This window comes from Crocuta crocuta, unplaced genomic scaffold (assembly GCF_008692635.1).
Source record: "Crocuta crocuta isolate KB4526 unplaced genomic scaffold, BGI_CrCroc_1.0 scaffold274, whole genome shotgun sequence".
Taxonomy (NCBI): domain Eukaryota; kingdom Metazoa; phylum Chordata; class Mammalia; order Carnivora; family Hyaenidae; genus Crocuta; species Crocuta crocuta.
Window position 1 is genome coordinate 4379234 of NW_027530222.1, and position 21041 is coordinate 4400274.

Sequence of the window (21041 nt, forward strand, 5' to 3'; positions counted from 1 at the left end):
TTCAGTTACAGAGATACTCTTCCTCTCATGGGCACCAACAGAAATAGCATCTTTTGTGCCTTTAGTCTATTTGGAAGGCTTAGTTTATTCTAGATAAGTCTTGCCTCCGACCTTAAATCCAAGCCATTTTATAATTTTTTAAAGTATTAGTTATCTGCCTTGGTCATTCTTTTTTTTTTTATTTTTTTTTTTAAATTTATTTCTAGGCGAGAGAGAGAGAGCGAGAGCAGGGGAGAGTCAGAGAGAGAGGGAGTCACAGACTGAAACAGGCTCCAGGCTCTGAGCTGGCAGTCAGCACAGAGCCCGACGCGGGGCTCGAACCCACGAACCGCGAGATCATGACCTAAGCGAAAGTCAGACGTTTAACCGACTAAGCCACCCAGGCACCCCATCTGCCTTGGTCATTCTTAAGTTCAAGCCAATTACTGTAGACTCTTTCAATACTGGCCAAAAAGTAAACAGATATAATCTATATTGAGTACCTAACACTCAACACTTAATGGTATTTATTTGCTCAACACTTAATGGTATTTTTCCCTTGATTTCTTATAGAGAAGCTCTAAGGGGACCCCAAAATGATTAAGGCCTAAAGAGACTTACAGAGTTGTTGGGAGACATACTATAAACCTGTGAAATGTTGAGTAATAATAAGAACAATTTAAGACAGGAGTTGAGGAGCTATCACAAGGCAGCACCTGATTGATTGCCAAGTAAGTGGTGCAGACAAGAATGCTATGGTTTTGAGATATTATACATTGATTTTGGGAGATTGAATTGGACTGGGTATAGCCCAAGGGGTAAATTGTTATAGAGAAGGCACTAACAAAAAATTTCCACCAAAATGCAATAAGGGAGATTCCCTTGACAGGCAGGCTTTGGAAAAAAGAGGGAAGAGAGAGGGAAAGATGCTAGTTTGTCCTGAATCCCATGAAGTCAGAGGAAAAATTTTATTGTTATGAGACAGAAGTAAACTGTGCTTGTAGTCTCTCCAGCATTAAGTAGGAAAAATTAAGAGATAGAGATATTTACTTATTTAAAAAAAATCTTTATTGAGTCTATTTTGTTCTCTTTTCTAGGGCCAGGGATATAATGGTGACCCCAATAGCCATAGCCACTACTCTCTTGGAGCTTACAGGATAGAAGCAGGGATCCAGAAAGTGCTATGGGAGCACAAAGGAGAAACAGCCCAGCTGTCTTGAAGGCTGGCTTCCTAGAGGAAATGACATTTTAGTTGAGACCTAAAGTTCAGGCAGAAAACAGCTAATTAAGACAGCTTAGGAGCATAGGGAAGATTTTTCCAAGCATAAAAAACAGCATTCATGATGGTCCAAAGGTGAAAGAGCATATGGTCTATTTTGCAAAGGAGAAGTGTAGTTTACTGGAGCCCAGGGTTTGAGGCAAGAAGGCATAAGAGCTGAGGCTGGAGAAATAAGCAGGAGCCAGACTGTGAAGGATCTTGGGCTTTGGAGATCAAAGCAAGGACTGGGGAAGAGAGAAGAAAAATATATTCTCGAAGGGTTCTATCTGGAGAATGGCATAAGATTTGCACTTATGAAAGGTCTCTCTGGATGCAATGAAGAATAGACTGTAAGGAGCCTAATCGGGAGGCTCTGACAGTCATTGAAGCAAGGGATGATGGCGCTGAACTAGGGCAGTAGCTGTGGGAATGCAGAGCAGTGGGTGGGTCTGACAGATATTTAGGAGTCAGACTGCAAGACTGATGCTGGGTTGAATGTGGAAGGTGAGACAAGGAAGCGTCCAGGATGTTCCTAGATTTCTGTTCTTGCAGTATTGCAATTGCATTCTGCTTGTCATTGATTCATTGAATGAATGAATATGGGCATGGACTCCCTAGATGGTTTATCTGGCTAGCTGATCTAAGGTGGGTGCACACCTTTCCACCTCCGTCCCCACCACTGCTCTCATCTCATCTCCGTATGCTGTATCTCATTTATCTCCTGAGATCCTACTTAAATCCCAGGAAAACTCAAATTGGGTGTGTAAGGTGGTAAAGGGGGAAGAATAACCTAAAGAATTAAAGATTATCATGTAAATTTTTAAATGTTTATTTATTTAGAAGGAGACCGCATGAGCAGGGGAGGGACAGAGAGAGGGAGACAGAGAATCTGAAACAGGCTCCAGGCTCTGAGCTGTCAGCATAGGGCCTGACGCGGAATGTGAACTCACTAACTGTGAGATCAAGACCTGAGCTGAAGTCAGACACTCAACTGACTAAGCCACCCAGGCGCGCCAGATGATCATTTTATTCAGCTTGCCTTGTTTTGTTTGTTTGTTTGTTTGTTTGTTTCCAGAGAATACAGTTCTTTTTTCGTGCCTTAAGTCTGATCCACAGTATGAATGGCCTTTTTTAGATGTGTTTGCTGCTCACAGTGACAAACCAGTGCTACTTGGAGAAATAAACAAGCAATTCTCTGCCTGGTGGATGGCAGGGAGGACCTGACCTTCATTCAACAGCTAACAAAATACTGTTTCTTTCCTTTCTAAGTGCATCCAGGATCATTTTCCTAACAGATTGGAGGAGCGAACCACAGAAAGCTAGAGCTGGCTCTGGGTGGGGGAATCCCCTCCTGTTACTTAGCTGAAAAACCTGTCATGGGCAAAACAAATATCATAGCAGAGCTGTCAGTCCCCAAGCTAATAGTGTTGTGTATGTGAGAGGGAAGCCGGGGGAGGGGGGGCTGGAGAGAGGTGTCTGACAGATGGCTCTGTTTCCAGGGGACAGAAAGGGCACCTGGACCCCAGCATAGGAGCCAAGGAAATTATGTAGGTAATTAGGCAGTGCTCAGCTCAGGCTCAGGTAGGTAAGAGTGGGTGGAAGCTTTGGCAGACATCTTTTTAGACAGCGCCTTCAACCTGCTCCAATTATTTTTTTTTTTAAAAAGCTTGGATGGTTCCTCCAACTCTTTCCTTTCTGCATTAGAAACCAGACGATAGAGCTTTAAGTCTGCAGTGAAAATGGCAAGACTGCTTGCTGGAGACTTCAAGCGTGTGCGTCTCAGAGACCGACTAACATTCAATTCCAAGAGAGCTTTCCCCACACGCTGAAGTGAGGTGTGACAGAAGTGTAACAGAGACCCTTGTTTCCATCAGCTTTTCAAAACACTCCCAAGAAGTTGGATCCTGTTTGGCAGGAGCTGCTTGCCGGCTGTGGTGGTGAAGATAGCGAGGGCTCCCCATTTGTGAGCTGCTTTTCATCTTGGTGGCACTGTTTGAAGCACTGCCTCATTAACCAGGCTGGAAATGGTTTGCAAGGATTCCTTTTCTCAAGCAGGTGATGCACAGAGGCAGCTGTAGACAGCCCTTGGGGGTTTGTGTCTTACGGGAAGACTCAGACCATCTTCCTGTGGCTGCCAATGTTCCCAGAGGCAAGGGGTGGGGTAGAGGTCCTCGGTATCTCCTGGGTCACCTCATAAGTGACAAAAATGATGAGGCAAGGGCACGTCATGGCCCAGACTCCGGAGTTTCACCAGGCAGTAAAGCCTCAGGTAGAATAACAAAGATCATTCTCTCTTCCGCTTTCGAGGTCTGTTTTGGGCTGAGAACTTGATAATGTTTAAAACTTTACCTTTTTTTTCCCTCACATCAGAAACTGAGCCCAGGCCTGTGCGAAGGGAAACCCATTAAGTATAAACAGAGTCTAGATGCTCTTGTTATACAGACTTCCAAACCCCCAACACCAATATTCTCAAACTTTGGTTTATATCCCAGTCGTCTGGAACATTTGCTTTTATTTATATATTTATTTATTTATTTATTTATTTATTTATTACAAATAGTTTATTGTCAAGTTGGTTTCCATATAACACCCAGTGCTCATCCCCACAAGTGCCCTCCTCCATGCCCATCTCCCCCCTCCATCCCCCCCACACCCATCAATCCTCAGTTTGTACTCAGCATTCAAGAGTTTCTCAATGTGGGGGAGAGGGAGAGAGGCAAACCATGAGGAACATTTGCTTTTAAAAGGCAGATTTTCAGGGGCGCCTGGGTGGCTTGGTCGGTTAAACGTCTGACTTCAGCTCAGGTCATGATCTCACAGTTAGCGAGTTCACAGTTCGTGAGTTCGAGCCCCACATGGGGCTCTGTGCTAACAGCTCAGAGCCTGAAGGGTGCTTCGGATTCTGTGTCTCCTTCTCTCTCTGCCCCTTCCTTACTCATTTCCTCTCTCTCTCCCCCTCTTTTTCTCTCAAAAATAAATAAACATTAAAAAAAATTTTTTTAAAAAGGTACATTTTCAGGGTTGGCTTCAGTCTCTCTCTTAATCTGAATCTCTAGGTTGGGAACAGATTACCTGAACCTTTAACAAGCCCTTTGGGGACATGAAATACACATGGATGTTTGAGAACCATTGTATTTAAACAGACATTCTTGAGAATTCTGTATTCCTTGGGCATACCAGAGGCCTCAACGCGTGGGTGTGTGCCAGCACAGAAGTGTTTGAGGGCTCCAGTGGAGGCGGGTGGGAGCCCCAGGTCCAAAACAAAGGGCACCGCCAGGCTCTGTGCTGGAGACGCAGAGGGAACTGTCAGGCCATCTCAGCCAGCCGGGAGTGCAGGCTCCGACTCTGAAATGTCAGAGCTGCTCAGGAAGCATCTCTGGAGAGCTCACTGCTGGCTCCCAAAGAATGAGATAATAATTGCATTGAAAATTCCAGAGAAGCACAGGCTTGTAGAACACATTGGAAATTTTAATCACTTTCTCAGAATGCCTTTGATTAACATTCTCTCCAGCCCTTCCTAGGTGCGTCCTTAGCCTCCCTCATTCTGGCTGACAGGTAATTAGTGCTCTGGCTACGGATGGAGGCGCAGGCTCCTCAGATCGATGAACAGAATGCATGTGAAGACACTACACAGCCTGCAAACAGAAGGGACCGCTTCTATTCCCCCACACGATTCTCACTCCTGACACCTAGGACCACCCAGAGGGCTGAGCACACCACATGGCTCACACCCATGTCTCTGCTGTCCTCCCCCTGCCCAGAATGCCCTTCTGTGACCTCTCTGCCCATGAACTCCCACTCTTTTCTCAAGACTGAGGGCGAATGAAACTGCTCTAGTCTCTCTCGTCCCCCTTGGTGGAATTAAGCAGCCTATGCCCACCTCCCTCAAGACCACTTGAAAAAAAAAATAGCTGCATCATCTCTGGCAGGTGCTAGCTGCTTGAAAACTATCTCTCTTCCTTTATCTCATTTTTTAAATGTGTGTGTGTGTCCGTCTCCCCTTCAGGATAAGGAATGCGCTTGTTCTCGGTATTTTCAACAACTGTGCAAAGCCTGGACTAGTAGGTGCTCAGTAAATGTTTGTTAAATGCAAACAGTATCAGTCAGAGACTGGAAAATAATCAGGTGGGAAGACACGACTTGCCGTGCCATCCAGAACATTCCTAGAATGCTGGATTTATCTAAGATTTTATCTAAGAACCATATGGAAGGAGCTGTTCCAATTTCAATGCACGAGCCACTAAGAAAATTCTGACTGATATACCTAGTTCTAACGTCCTACAATCTTAGTCGTGAAGGGTAGTGCTTTATGTTGTATTAGTTTATAGTTCAGACGGTTCGCCTCGTCATGCCTCAGTTTTCCCATCTGCGATGTGGGACAGAGCAAATCATGAGTATAATGAGTCACCTGCCTCTCCTCCTTCTTTAATACGTCTTTAGAAGAAGACAGCTGTCACTGGGGGTGGGTGTGTATAGCTCATAGGAAAACAGAGCCATTTGTTAAGTGTAGCAAGAAGCATGAAGGGCAGGCTCTGAGACGCAGGAAAAGAAAGCAAAAGAGAACCAGAATTGCTTTTTTTCCCCTCATCATTCTTTGGCACCACACTCTGCATAACCTTCCCATACCCTGTGACTAGGAGAGCAGTATCGGCTGCCCTGCTAGCAGATTACAGACAACCTCCTACTTAAGGTGGGATCCTCAGACCAACACATCCGCACCGCCCCCCAACCCCTGGGGAATTTCTTAAAAATGCAGACTCTCAGGCCCCACCCAGATCTACTGACTCAGAATTGGAATTTTAATAAGATCCATAGGTGACTCATATGCATTTCAATTTGAGAAACTCAGGCATAAGGCAGTCCTTAAAACATCTGTGAACGTATAATGAGAAGCAGGGAAGAATAGATGCAGAGGCCATTTAAAAAGTTATTTTGCTTGTCAAGATATAGTGAAATGGAATGCATTTTCTCGTGAAAATAACTAGAAAACCACTGTTATGAGGTGATGGGAGAAAGGAAGGAAGGGTTTTATCTAGCAGCAGCATTACTCAGGGAGTTGACAGAAAAGAGGAAAACAGCATGGGAGCTCAGACCAATGCAGTGCACCTGACCGAGACAGCAAGAGAAGAACCTTAACAGACCTCGCAGGAGAGTTACCAGTTCTGCTAGCCCTGCCCTGTCAGATCTCCCGCGGGGTCTGTCTCCAGACCTGCCCACTCACTCACCCGCCACAGCAAAACTCCCTTGAGTCAGGTGTGATGGTGGCGGGGAGCAGGGGCCAAGGTGTTCTAGTTCTGTTTTACAATGAATTCTCTTATTTTCATTCCGTTGGAGTATTAGACTGAATCTTCTCCCCCACCAGCAAGGGTTGAGAATGGGTTGGGGAACGTCTCTGGGATACAAAGCGTGTGTGTGCATGCACGTGAGCATGCGTGCACGCGTGCATGAGCTTGTGTGTTTCCACACATGTGCATGTCTTCAGTTGAGGTATCATTTACATGCAAGAAAATACACAGGTCTTAAGTGTTCAGTTTGATGAGTTCTGATAATTGCTTACACACACTTAAGTATTTGCCAAACAAGGTACATGTTTCCATGACTCCAGAGTTTCCAAGTGCCCCTTCCCAGTCAATCCTCTATCTCCCCAATCACCCGGAGGCTGTTTCGGATCATTATGCTCACAGATGAGTTCTGCTTGTTCTTGGACTTCCTAAATGAAATCATACAGTATAATCATGAAGCATGTACGCTTTTGTGCCTCACCTCTTTCACTTAACATGTTCTTGAGATCCGTCCATGCTATTGCACAAGCCAGTACTGCATCCCTTTTTATTGTTAAATAGTAGTCCACTGTATGAAGATAATCCAATTTGCTTATCCATACCCCTGTTAGCACACATTATGGCTGCTTATAAGTTTTGGGCTCTTATAGGACTGCTCTGAACATTCTCATAGAAGCCATTTGTGGGCATTAAAAAAGAATTCTTGGGTATAGATACCTAGGAGTATAATACTTAGGTTACAGGTAGAGTCATGTGGTTTTTTTTTTAATGTTTTATTTATTTCTAGGAGAGAGAGAGAGAGAGAGACAGCGTGAGCAGGGGAGGGTCAGAGAGAGAGAGAGTCACAGACTGAAACAGGCTCCAGGCTCTGTCTGAGCTGGCAGCCAGCACAGAGCCTGACGCGAGGCTCGAACCCAGAACCGCGAGGTCATGACCTAAGCGAAAGTCGGCCGCTTAACCGACTAAGCCACCCAGGCGCCCCTGGTAGAGTCATGTTTAAGTTCATAAGGAAGGCTAGTTATTCAAAGTGGTTGTAACATTTAGCTTCTCTTGAGCAATGCATGACAATTGTCGTTGTGTCCTGTCTTCACCTCCTGAGTTGGTGTTATCAATCTTTTTGATTCTTAGCCATTCTAGTGGATGTGAAATGGTATCTCACTGTGGTTTTAATTTATATTTCTCTGAAGATTCATGACGTTGAGCACTTTTTCATGTGCTTCTTGGACATTTGAATGTCTCTTCTGTGAAGTGTCTGTTTAAATCTGTTGCTTGTTTTAAAAAATTGCTATATTTTCTTGTTGATTTATAGAAATTCTTTACATATTTTGGATATAAGCCTTTTGTCAGATATATACATTGCAAATTTTTTTTTCCAGTCTATGGATTGCCTATTCATTTTCTTAGCGGTGATTTTGGATGAGCAGAAATTTTAATGTTTATGAAATACATAGATTTTTAAAATATTTATGAAAAATGTTTTTCTTATACATCTAGTGCTCTTTGGGTCCACAGAAATCTTTGCCTTCCTCAAGGTATAGAAGAATACAAGGGTATTTCTCCTATGCTTTCCTCTTGAAGTTTTATGGTTCTAGCTTTTATATTTAGGTCTATGATCCATCCCAAATTATGTTTGTGTAAAGTATGAAGCAAAGGTTCAGGTTTGTTTTATTCCATGTAGACACCATTGTTCCAGTACCACTTGCTGAAAATATTTTTTCCCCATAGAATTTACTTTGGGCTTTGGTCAAAAGTCAATTGACTTTGTTTGTGTGGCACTATTTTTGACTCTGTATTCTGTTCTGTTGGGTCTGTCTATCCTTATTCCTTTTAAAAAAAAATTTTTTTTTAATGTTTTATTTATTTCTGAGAGAGAGAGACAGACAGAGAGACAGCATGAGCAGGGGAGGGTCAGAGGTCAGAGAGAGAGAGAGATACAGAATCTGAAACAAGCTCGAGGATCGCACAGAGCCCAATGCGAGGCTCAAACCCATGAACGGTGAAATCATGACCTGAGCTGAAGTTGGACGCTCAACTGACTGAGCCACCCAGGTGCCCCTCTGTCTATCCTTATTCCAACACCACAAAGCTTGCCTATTACATTTTTATTGTAGTTCTTGAAATCAAGTAACATAAGCCTTCAGCTTCCCTCCACGTTTTAAAGATCATTTTAACTATTCCTGATCCTTCATATTTCTACAAAACTCTTAGAATGAGCTCAATATATTTCTTTTTAAGAGTCTGTGACATTGTGATTGGTGTTTCGTTGCATCTATAGATTAATTTGGGAAGAAAGTTTATCTTAGTATTGACTCCCGCAATCATGGATATGACATGTATCTCCATTTATTTAAGTCTTTTCATATTGGCAATGTTTTATAGTTTTCAGTGTATGCATCTTGTACGTTTTTCATGAGACTTATTCCCAGATAGTTTATCTTTTTGATACTATTGTGAATGGTATCTGTATCAGTTGATACATGAATGGCCACTATATGAATGGCCACTGTATCCATTGATTTTTATGTATTGAACTAATTTATATTTGAATATTGAACCAACTTTGTGTTTCTAGGATAAACTCACTTAGGTAGAATGATCTTTTCTTAGATTTCCAGATGTTATTTGCTAACATTTTGATAACAATATTTGCATCTATGTTGATGAAGGACTAAAGGTTTGAAGTTTGGTTTTTTAAATAATGTCCTTGTCTTTGATCAAGCTTTTGCTGGCCTCATAAGAGGAGGTAGAAAGTATTCCTAATTAGCTTCTATATTTTCTGAGTGTTTGTAAATATTAGTATTACTTCTTCTTTAAATATATGATTGAATTTATTGTTAAACTCTCTGGGACTGGAGTTTCTTTTGTGGGAAGACTTTTGAATATGAATTTAATTTCTTTTCATTATCATATAGAATCATATAGGGCTTTAGATTTTCTATCTTGTATCAGTTTTGGTCATTTGTGTCATACAAAAAATGAATTCACTTCATCTAAATTGCCAAATATATTGGCATGAAGTTTTTCATAATGTTGCTATCATTTCTTTTGAACATGTGTAATATCTTTAGTGTTGCCCTTTTCTTCATTCCTGATATTGGAAATTTATATTTCTCTTTTTATTTTATTTTTTTAAACGTTTTATTTATTTCTAGGAGAGAGAGAGAGAGAGTGAGCAGGGGAGGGTCAGAGAGAGAGGGAGTCACAGACTGAAACAGGCTCCAGGCTCTGAGCTGGCAGTCAGCACAGAGCCCGACGCGGGGCCCGAACCCACGAACCGCGAGATCATGACCTAAGCGAAAGTCGGACGCTTAACAGACTAAGCCACCCAGGCGCCCCTATTTTCTCTTTTTAGTTCTTGATCAGCATGAAGGTTAACTGCTGCATAATAACTCGACCCGAACATTAGAAACTTAAAACATCATTTTAATTTACTAATGATTTTGTAGGTCAGAAATTCAAGAAGACTTCAACTGAACAGTTCTTGCTTGGAGTCTTCAATGTAGTTGAATTCATCTATCAGCTAGGGCTTCCCCCATGTAAGATTCCACTAGGTTGGATGTCCAAGATGGCTTCCTCTCTGGCTGGCAATTGGTGCTGGCTACAGGCTGGGGGCTGGGCTGGGGTTGTTGATGGAGTGCCTCCATGTGGTCCCTCCAGCATACCAGCCTTCCTTCTGAGCAACCACCCCGAGAGAATCAGGTGGAAGTTTCTTGACCTTTTCCTGAAGAAGCTTGGAAGTAAAGCAGTGCTACTTCTATCAACTTCTACTGGTCACAAAGTTACCAAGGCCAACTCAGATTAAGGGACGGGAATATAGATTACAGCTCTTGATGGGGAGGGCATAAAATTTCCACCCTATTTTATAATCTTCATAATCAATGTAGGGAGATTTTATCAATTTTATTAATCCTTTCAAATAATCAGTATTTGATTCTGTTGATTTTACTTGGTGTTTGTCCTTCTAAAAATTGATTTCTGTTCTTATTTTTATTATTTATTTTCTTCTATTTATTTTTTATTTAATTTGTTCTTCTGTTTCCAGCTTATTAAAGTGGAAGTAAGCCTAGAGCACTGATTTTTAGGACTTTCTTTGTTTTCTAATAAAGAAATTTAAAACAGTAAATTTCCCTATATGCACAGCTTTGCCTACATCCCGCAGCTTTTAATATGTTGTGAAATTATATTCATTCCGTTAGAAGTATTTTCTTATTTCCCTTGTGATTACTCCATTGGCCTTTGATTATTATGGCTTAATTTCTAAATGTTTGGACCTTTTCTAGATTGTCCTATGATTAAATTAAATTTAGCCATGGATAAGAACATATTCTGCATAATTTTGATCTTTTGAAATCTTTTTAAAAATACGGTCTATACTAATAAATATTCCATGTGCACTTCAAAGCAATGAGTATTATGTGGTTTTTGGATGTTGTATAACATTCTATAAAACTCAATTAGATCCAGTTGGCTGATAGCAACCAAGTCTTTTATATCTTTACTTACTTTGTCTACTTGATTCTATCAATTACCGTGTGATGAGTATTAAAATATCCAACTAGGATGGTGGATTTGTTTACTTCTCCCTTGAATTCTCTCAACTTTTGCTTCATTTATTTTGAGGTTTTGATACTCGGAGCTGCTTGCACGTTTTTCAAGGAATTGGAAGATGTCAGCAGGATGGTGGAGGATTGCTTGGATGGAATATGATATGTTTGCCCGTGACCCTAAACAGCCTTTACCACCAAACAAAGGAAAGAAAGAATGTTATGCGCAAAAGCTGACTGCACTTCAGTGAAGAAACTGGTTGGTTTTTGTCTTTGTTTGTTTGCTTTAATGAGGCGTTTGTCTCCCGAAGATGCTAAAGTCTCAACAAGGAACTAGGATAATAGCCAGCCCTTGTCCCATAAATATGCTTCTAGGAAGCTGATGAACAGCAACTCGTTCTTTCCCACCTTATTAGACATTATAGTCATTTAGATATAATCAAATCAGAAACATACGTGGTTTTGTTGCAAGCCAGAGGGGCATTAATTGAAATTGCCAGGGCCAAAGGTATTCCTTCTAAAGAGCCATTTGTAGCATGGTTGGTGAACATTTACTGGGATCTCCTGTGAGTGCAGAGCCCTGTGCTTGCCCCAGAGAGGGACCTAAAAAGAAACAGGAATTCAGATTCTGCCTTTAAATAGTTTATTTTCAGGCCAAGAAGGATAATGAACAACAGTTTCTTACTTGTGCATGACACATTAAAGTTTATATATATGAATTGTACACACACACGCACACACACACACACACACACACACACACACACACTGGAATATTACGCAGCCATAGAAAAGAATGAAACCTTGCCATTTGCAATAACATGGATGGATGTAGAGGGTATAATGCTAAGTAAAATAAGTCAGTCACATAAAAAAAAAGTACCATATGACTTCAACTATATGTGGAATTTAAGTAACAAAACAAACAAACAAAAAAAAACAGTTTCTTAAATACAGAGAACAAACTGGTGGTTGCCAAATGAGATAGGTAAAATAGATAAAGCACCTATCCTGTTGAGCACTGAGAAATATATAGGATTGCTGAATCTTTATACGGTATACCTGAAACTAATATAAGATGGTACATTAATTATACCTGAAATAACAAACAAATAAACAAAGTTTACTATAGACTTCTGTAAATATCAGTGTTCTGTACTGCTCTTAACTGCTCTGAATGTAGGTGATACAGTATTTTTCCTCCAGGTATGCACAAAGGCTTAATGTGAGGCCGATGACCTTACCCTGGGTCCAGCAGAAGCATTACAAATCTGTACTCTGTTGTCTGTCTGTTATACAGTCTCTACCCTAAGGCCATAAAGAGAACCAGTTCTAGGTCCCAGGCAGTGTAGGAATGAGGCCCGATCAGACACTTCCCTTTGCTGGAGCGTAATGGCTACGAGAACAAATTTGAAGTCACACTGGGTTTGAATCCTAACTGCACCAACCAGCTGTGGAAACTTGGAAAATTATTTCGCTTTTTTGTGCTTCCATTACCTGCGATTAATCAAATCGTAAATTAACTGATTACTAACAGAATGAAATCAAATCTACGGAATCATCTGTGATGATGATCTCTATCCCAAAAGTTGTATTAGCTGCAATTATGTGTTAGGTGCTTAATGGACTTGAACATAGACCAGGTCCATTGCACATAGGATATTATTCAACCTCTCAACATATCTTCAAAGACTCCAATTTTGATGGAATGGATGAGTGAATTTGCCATCACTGTCCCTGCCTCTGCGTCCCCTTAAAACAAGGACTGCTCCCTCCACTCTCAATCTTGCTTCTTGGCCAGACTAACTGGGTCTGCCTGCCAACTGGTGTCTAGAAACATTGGATACTCTGATCTTTCAGCTGTCTGGATCTGACTGAAAAGGCAGTTTCAAGCTATGAGCAGATTAATAGTGCATAGGAGATGGAAACAGAGGATTTGCACTTATATGGACCTGAGTTGGAGTCCCGACTCCACACTTTACTATCTATGTGGCCTTGAGAAAATTCTTTACCCTTTAGTCACCAACCCTTTCACTCATTCAACAAGTATTTATGAACATCTATATAATTTCAGCCTCTGTTCTAGTCTCTTGAGTACATATCAGGGAATAAAACATAAAATCTGCCTACATGGGTCTCACACCCTGGTGGCTTTGTGACTCAATTTTTTTTGTCATTTAAAATGAGGAAAAACAGTAGAGACTTGTTTATAGCATTGTTATGAGATCAGCTGAGATAATGCAGGGAAAGTGGTTAGCAGAGCATATTTTAAAAATAACATACTTAAAAATGTTTAAACATATTTAAATAATATATTTTAAATATACTTAAAAAATAACAGTGTCAGGGAAAATGTGAACACCTTCCTGAATCTGATATTTTTCAGACATGTCTTGACTGACGTAACAGTATAGGAGAGGTGACTTCCAGAAGAGCAGCGATTTCTAGAATAACTGGTCTGAAGGTTGCTCTTCCTTAGTCTCTTTTCCAAAGACAGATGTCTGATCAAAAGATGGACATACAGCCAGGACCATTTTTTCCAGCCAAGACCATTTTTATAGCAATTTAAAAATACATATGATAGTGTATAGAATAAGTTGAGAAGAAATTTCATTTACATTTTTAATCAAGGAAGGCAGAATTATTGGCTGTTTCATTGTTCACCCTTCATTGTTCATCTCAATCCTTCAGACAGATATTCTTGACAAGACTGAAGGCCAGCATTTCTCCTTTAAGTTTATTCTAAACTTAAATATTATTGCCCTGAATGAGGTCACACACATAACAGTAATAGAGGGATTAAATGGATAAAGAAGATTAAGACAGAATGAACCTCTCATCAATTCAGAATAGAAACTGTATTTGTAAATATGCTCTCTGCCTTCTCTCCTGTGACAGTGGAGCGACACTGCCTCTGTCCCATAAAAGAGAAGCCCTGAAATCTCATTCCATCTCTTCTTTCTGCATTAGAACCATTTCCCTAGTCATCTGTCTCTCCCTCCGAGATTGTAAGCTCTTAGTGGAAGGGCCCTTGTTTTACACTTTTCTATGTTTTGTTTATGTCACGAATTTTGGCACACAGCTGGTTTTCATTGTGTGTTTGTTGAACTGAATTTAAAAGGCATTGATTTCCTCTCAAATCATAGATAACTGATTATTGACAGGCTAAAATCAAATTTGTCTAATTCTGTCATCTTGTGGTTTTATAAAGTGTTCTAAAAACATCAGCATAATGATGACAGAGTCATTTAAAAACACTCTGAATGGAATTCAGCTAGAGCCCCATTTAAGGCTTAGGTTTAAATCTTTTTACAAACAACATGTCATCTCAAAACAAATTTATCATAGCTTCCAGTGAAGAAACATTACTACTAAAATCAGATGTAAGATCTGCCTCATAATGGGCACAATGCCAATATTGAGTTTAACATACCCTCTTATTACCTACCACCTTGTTTTAGCTTATTTACTTAAACAACTTCGCATAAATGTTAGACAATCTGGTTGCACATTCTCTGGTTTGTTACTACAAACCAGACAAACATTCTCTTCTATTTGAGGACATGATTTTATCGTTTCAATTGGTGTGAATGTATAAAGGGACTGTAGAAGGTGCTGCAATTTTTGGCTAATTATTTCAGGGATATGAGCAAACAGAGAGTTAAGGAAGAGTAAAAATTTGTTCTGGAAGGCTTGGAAGGAAGGATATAGGGTAAAGAACTGGGGGATAAGAGTCATTCAACAGTATTTATTGAGCACCTACTAGTGCTAGCCACCATCTAGGTCCTGTGGACACAGAGGTAAACCCTGCTCTTGTGAAGCCAACATTTAAATCAAGGGAACATTCATTCAAAGTGGTTCTAATAATGTTGAACCTCAAAAGAAGGGTCGTTACTCCCTAGCTTCCTGGATGTTCACAGTCCCTTTCTACCTAGAAGCTCTCCAGACTTGAAGAGATCTGGAGGGAAAAACATTCAATCAAAAATGGGTGCTGTTATATAACTTTCCCTGGGGCATGGAGTGCCTAGACAGAAAGATATGTCCCAAGGTGACTGTGTCTACTTATACTGAGAACTGGCTGGCAGTTTCCCAGTTAGAATCATCAAATAAATCATCACAATAATATAATAGGTAAATTAAATAAATACTGTGTCACCTGGCATCTCCATAACGCATCTATCTTAAAAGGTTTAGAGTGAAAATTTAAGAACACAATGTCTAGCATGTTGCTGGGCATGAGGTCAGTATCACACACAGACACAGACACAGACACAGACACACACACACACACACACACACACACACACACTACACACACAGTTCTTTCCTTAGCCACTATGAGAAGTTCATGGCCCCTGCCTCTGAGAGAGAATACAAATCAGGCTCCCTAATCATTCAGCACAGGCCGTCGGCCCCACCTCCTGCACATCTGGTGTATACCGCATCTGAATCACTCTAATCAACAACTCAGAATAATGGCATTTCCGACCCTCATCAGATAATTCAACCAGAAATTGATTGCGATGTGGCTCTTGCCAAATGCTTGCGGGGGACAGCAGATATATGAGAGAAACTGCCTAATGCATATGTTATCTACATGCATTCTTCTAAGCTTTTTCTTTGAATTAAGAAATAATCAGAACACTTATCTGGTCGATATTATTGCAGTTCTTTATAAAACCCTTTGAATTAAAATGTGCAGCTACGTTTTAGAGAATGTATATTAAGAATATCTGCCTAGCATGGGACCCAGCCCATAATAGGTCCTTCACAAGCATTTGAATATTGAAAGGATGAATCTGTTTGAACAAGAACTGTGGCTCCCCCCTTCACTACAGCCAAGAGAGAAAATAGCATCCGTTGGGATTTCCTTTTTATTCCTTCTCTCTTTAGGGAACTGCTCTCCATCCTTCATATCTTGGCTGGATATCACCTTCTTCCTGGTGCCTGTCCCCTCCCCCCCCAACACACACACAGGCAGGGCTCTAAGTTCTTCCTGCCCTGCGCTGCATCTATTAGAGCCCCATCTCATGGTTTTGCAATTATCTGCACTATTGTGTCCTCCCTAGACTGTCAGCCCCTTCAGGACACAACTGTGCCTTTTTCATCTTTGTAACCACAGTGTATGGCACAGAGCCTGGTACACAGCAGAGTAATAAATGTTGACATGTCAAAAGAATAAATAGAGCAATTCAGTGTCCCTTATATAAACACCAACCAAGCCCTTCTTCCTTGAATTCAGTAACAGGAAAACTTAACATTCTCAGTACATTTTTATTGAGCTCCTGCTTTATGCAGAACACTTTCCTGATGTAACAGAGATCTCTGTTGTCCCTACCACTAAGGAGTCCTACATCAGGTGAGAGAGACAAACATATCTGCAGGCGTATTCAAGGTAATCTGGATTCAGTTTTCTAATAGCAGTACAGGGACACGCTCAGGAGAGCCTGGGGATGAAATGACTAATTCCAACTTGGAGATAAAGGAGGCTTGTTGCTGGAGACTGACTTTGAGTGGACAGAATTTTAACAGGACAGGTATGGGGATAGGAAGCAGCCTTTACTTATCTGCGACTTTGAGGTTTCTGAGTGCATGAACTGTATTTCCATCTTTGTATCCACAAATGTCTACTATGGACCTGACATATGGTAACTTTTCAATAGATACGTGTTGAAATATTTGTTGAAAATAGATTTTTTAAGTCTAGAGGTAAATGAAAGACTGGAAAGGATGGTTGAAACCGAACTGGTAAGGACATAGTTCTGTTTGTTGTGAGCAGACATAAAATGTTCTTGAGTTGGGAGGGATGCAATCAGATGGGGTTATCTGTGAAGGATGAATTAGAGGAGAAAGACATTGGAGACACAGAAGGCAGCCAGAGGATACTTAAAAGTCAATGAAGATGTAGATGAAGCGGTGGATGTGGAGGCCCGAGGAAGGGATGGGGGTCTCCAGGTTTGTTGTTTGTGAAGCTTCTCTATTTTAATATTTTTTACAATAGAATAAATAGTTCTCTTGATGGCTGCAGACATGCAAAGCTGCCTGGTGGCATTCAGAAACATCAAAGGCATGGCCGTTCTCCTGACTGTCGTGCAGTCTTCAATAACCATAAAGTTACTTGCATGAAACTGCTGTTGAACCAGCAAGACTGCACTTATGCATCCATCATTTTCACAACTGTTGGTAACCCAGGCATATTCTCCTCAAAAAACCTTGCCTTCTTGTGTCACAATGTCCATTCACTCACATTCACCTCAGGGACTGGATCTTTGGTAATAACACCTGAAACTGTATATAGTGGGAAAAAGGGATTTCTTCTTTAGAATAAGAATTGGTAGGCAAAAGGTGGCTTCCAGTTGAGGATGTGTTATGGGCCTTTTTGAAATGTAAGCCCATGGGTCTAATGAATCTTTCATATTTAGGTGGTTTCCAAGAAAAGACATCTCCAATAAAGCAGTCTTTAGTAACCATCCTCTTCCATGCTTTTTTCTTTCTCTTTCCTGTTCAAATAACTTTTAACATGTCTGTTTCTCCTTGAACTCTGGGTAGAGGAACTTCTCATTTTTCCACTTTCTCTTTCCATTTTTTGTTTAATCTTTTTTTTTAAATTTTCAAATGTTTTTTCATTGTTGAGAGAGAAAGAGAGCACGAGTGGGGAACAGGCAGAAAGAGAAAGGGAGACACAGAATCCGAAGTAGGCTCCAGGCTCTGAGCTGTCAGCACAGAGCATGACACAGGGCTCGAACTCACGAACCATGAGATCATGACCTGAGGTCGGACACTTAACTGACTGAGCCATCCAGGCACCATATTTTTGTTTAATCTTATTAGAAAGCACTTCAGAAGGCTTGGACTGTGCCTTCCTCTCCAGAAAATATGCAGCTACTGCTTCTTGTGAAGTCTTTTCATCATTCTTTTGTCTGGGGTTTCCCTCTTCATGCATCTCGATAGTCTTTTTCATTTGTGTTTCCTCAGCATGGTGCTGTGTATGGCAAACCTTGGCTTTTCGATCAATCATCTTTTTTGCCTTCTTTGAACATTCATGAGCTTTTTCAACCTTCTTTCTTTATCTGTTTCTCATGATAATTCAAACAATATCCATAGATTTATGGTGTAACTCAATATATTTGCTTTGTGGCATGGTGACAGGTGTGAGACTGCCAGGTACAGCTGTCAGACCATGAAGCAGCTCTCAATTTTCAGGTGTCAGAGACCCAGGAGCTGACTCCACACAGCCAGCGACAGGAAAGGGCAGGATCTTTTGGTTTTAAGTTGACATTTCTGCTTACTTCTCTTTTAAAAAATCACTGAAGCTCTAAGAAGGACCAGAATGAAATATGCATTCCATCACTGGTGAAACTAGGAAAACATACATAATCCCAAACCACAATATATAAAGATAAAAACTACATGGGATGCTGGGAATTGATTTAACAGAGCAGAGAAAGCTTAAAATGAATAAAGTTAAATATCATTGGATGGGTGTATTAGTGAGAAGCAATCTTTTTCACTCTGAAAACACAAAAAAGATGAAAATCCCAGGGGTACCAGGTGTGTGGAGGTGTGCCATAGTTGAACAGGGGAATAGGTTGAAAGTCTGTAAAAGATCAGTTGGACCTCCAGGACCCAACTCTGCCCATTCATGTGACTATCCCTCCCTCACTTTGATGGAAAGAAGAGATTTATTCTTTTTTAAAAATATTTATTTTTGAAAAAGAGAGAGAGAGAGAGAGATTGAGAGCATGAGCATGATCAGGGAAGGGGTGGAGAGAGCAGGAGACACAGAATCCGAAGTAGGCTCCAGGCTCTGAGTGGTCAGCCCAGAGTCTGATGTGGGGCTCAAACCCACAAACTGAGAGATCATGACCTGAGCCAAAGTTGGATGCTTAACCGACTGAGCCACCCAAATGCCCCAGAAGAGATTTATTCTTGAGAGGAACTGAACCAGAGGGCCTCTAAATTCAGAGATACCAGGGATAGCAGAAGGCTTGGTTGAGGTGGTCCTGAAAAGACAGGAAATATATGAAAGTATGCATCCTCAATAGTGAGGCATGTGGTCCCCTACCCTACTCCCTAGATATCAGCTGCCACACTTACACCTTCATGAGAGGAGATTGGATTGTCCTCTTCTGGAGAATTCTCAATGGCCCCAGCAGGAGGAGGAGGAAAAGGCAGACAGACATACATGTGTGCACACACAGACCCACACATATATTTCCCCAAGGAAAAAGCATCCAGTCCATAGGTTGAACTCCAGCAGTCATTAAGCCTTGCCCAATCACAGAAGACTTCCAATCAGCCTTCCAATCATTTTAGTCTTTAAAATAAACAGAAGTTAAGTGGTTTTGAGAAAAGCATAAAATTTTGAGAAAGCATAAAAATCAGAAAAGAAAAAACAAGGAACAGAAGAAAACTAACTTTAAAGAAAGCAATAACTAGCATCCTCAGAGAAACAAGGATGTTATAAAAAAAGGAACAGTAAAAAAATAGGAACAAGCTCTTGCAAATTAGCAATACAACCAAAATTAAAAATTCAGAAGAAGAATTGGAAGATTAAGTTGGAAAAATCCCATTGAAAGTAGAACACAGAGCAAAAGATATGAATAATAATATGGAAAAGATAAGGAAATTGGATTCTACCTCTGATAGTAAACCAACAGATTTTGTAGAAAGACGGAACAGAGAAAATGGATAAAACAAAGACATAATTTGATGATATTTTAGAAAACCAAAGTACAAAAGTACCTAGATTAAAAGTCCAAAAAGTGTTCCTCCCAAAACAAACCTTTTAAAAGGCTGCACCAAGACACATTCTCATGAAATTTCAGTATATCAGGGATAAAGAATTAATAGAAAAATATTCCAGACAAAAAACCAGGTTATATACAGAAGTTTAGAATTAGTAGCTACCCTGGAAGCTAGAAGAGAGGGGAGAATTACATTCATTATTATGAAGAAAATTTATTTCTACTCTAGGAATATACAGTTAATCAATGATGTGTGATGTGTGATGACAGAATAAAGATATTTTAGAATTACAATGTAGTATTCCATCATATAGATAAACCACATCAAAAGTCTCCAGAAATCTAACTCCATGGTATCATGTCTACTGAAGCTACTAGGTAATATGCTCTAACAAATAAGGAAAGAGGAAGCATGAGGTCCAAGGAGGAAAGAGGTGAAAGGAATGTCCAGGTCAGTGAATGGAAGTCTCAGGACAAGAGCTGTGTAGCTGACCTAAACAATAGACAGTTTATAGAACAGGAAGATTTAAAGCTCAGGAGACAACTCTCTGGTGGAGGGGGGCAGGAGAGGTCAGGAGAGAGAGTGACAGTGAGAGAGAGAGAGAGAGAGAGAGAGAGAGAATGTAAATATAGCAAACTGCATTTGAGAAGTTGCTGGAAGAAATGGGGAGATTGAGCCAGTCACTGGTAGATAGAATACTAAGAAAATGGGGGGAAAATAAAGGCAACTATTAACCATATGAAAACTAAAGTTGAATAAGGAAATGGGAAAAGAAAGAAGGAAACTATTAACCATATGAAAAATCAAAGCTGAACAAGGAAGCAGTCATAATAATATTAGACTACTTGACACAGCAGTAAATAGTTTTTACAAGGTTCTAATTAGGGAGATATTGAACACTGACTGAAATGAAATTGTGATATAACTGTACAGATAAAAATATAAAAGAAAAAGAATCATATAGAGGGGGTGAGGGAGTTTGAGAGAGCTAAGTAATCATTCATTATCAGAGGGCCTCAATACATAATAATTGGTATTGGAGAATCAAGAAAAAAGCAGTACAATCTTATTATTTAGAATCATGAAGGTAAATGCTAGAAGAAACGACTAAAAGATTGGTTACAACTTGGTTAGACTACCGTATATGGTGGTTGTGCATTTCACACATCAGTAGTACCCACCCCCCCCCAAAGTTTTTGCACAATCAGCACAGCCTTAAGGGGCAGTTCT

General features: G+C 40.5%; 1 pseudogene; it reads right to left on the reverse strand.

Annotated features, from left to right (window-relative positions):
* Positions 1 to 17217: 17217 nt before the first annotated feature.
* LOC144232772 (ribosome biogenesis protein NSA2 homolog) lies at positions 17218 to 18204 on the reverse strand (annotated as a pseudogene).
* Positions 18205 to 21041: the final 2837 nt, after the last annotated feature.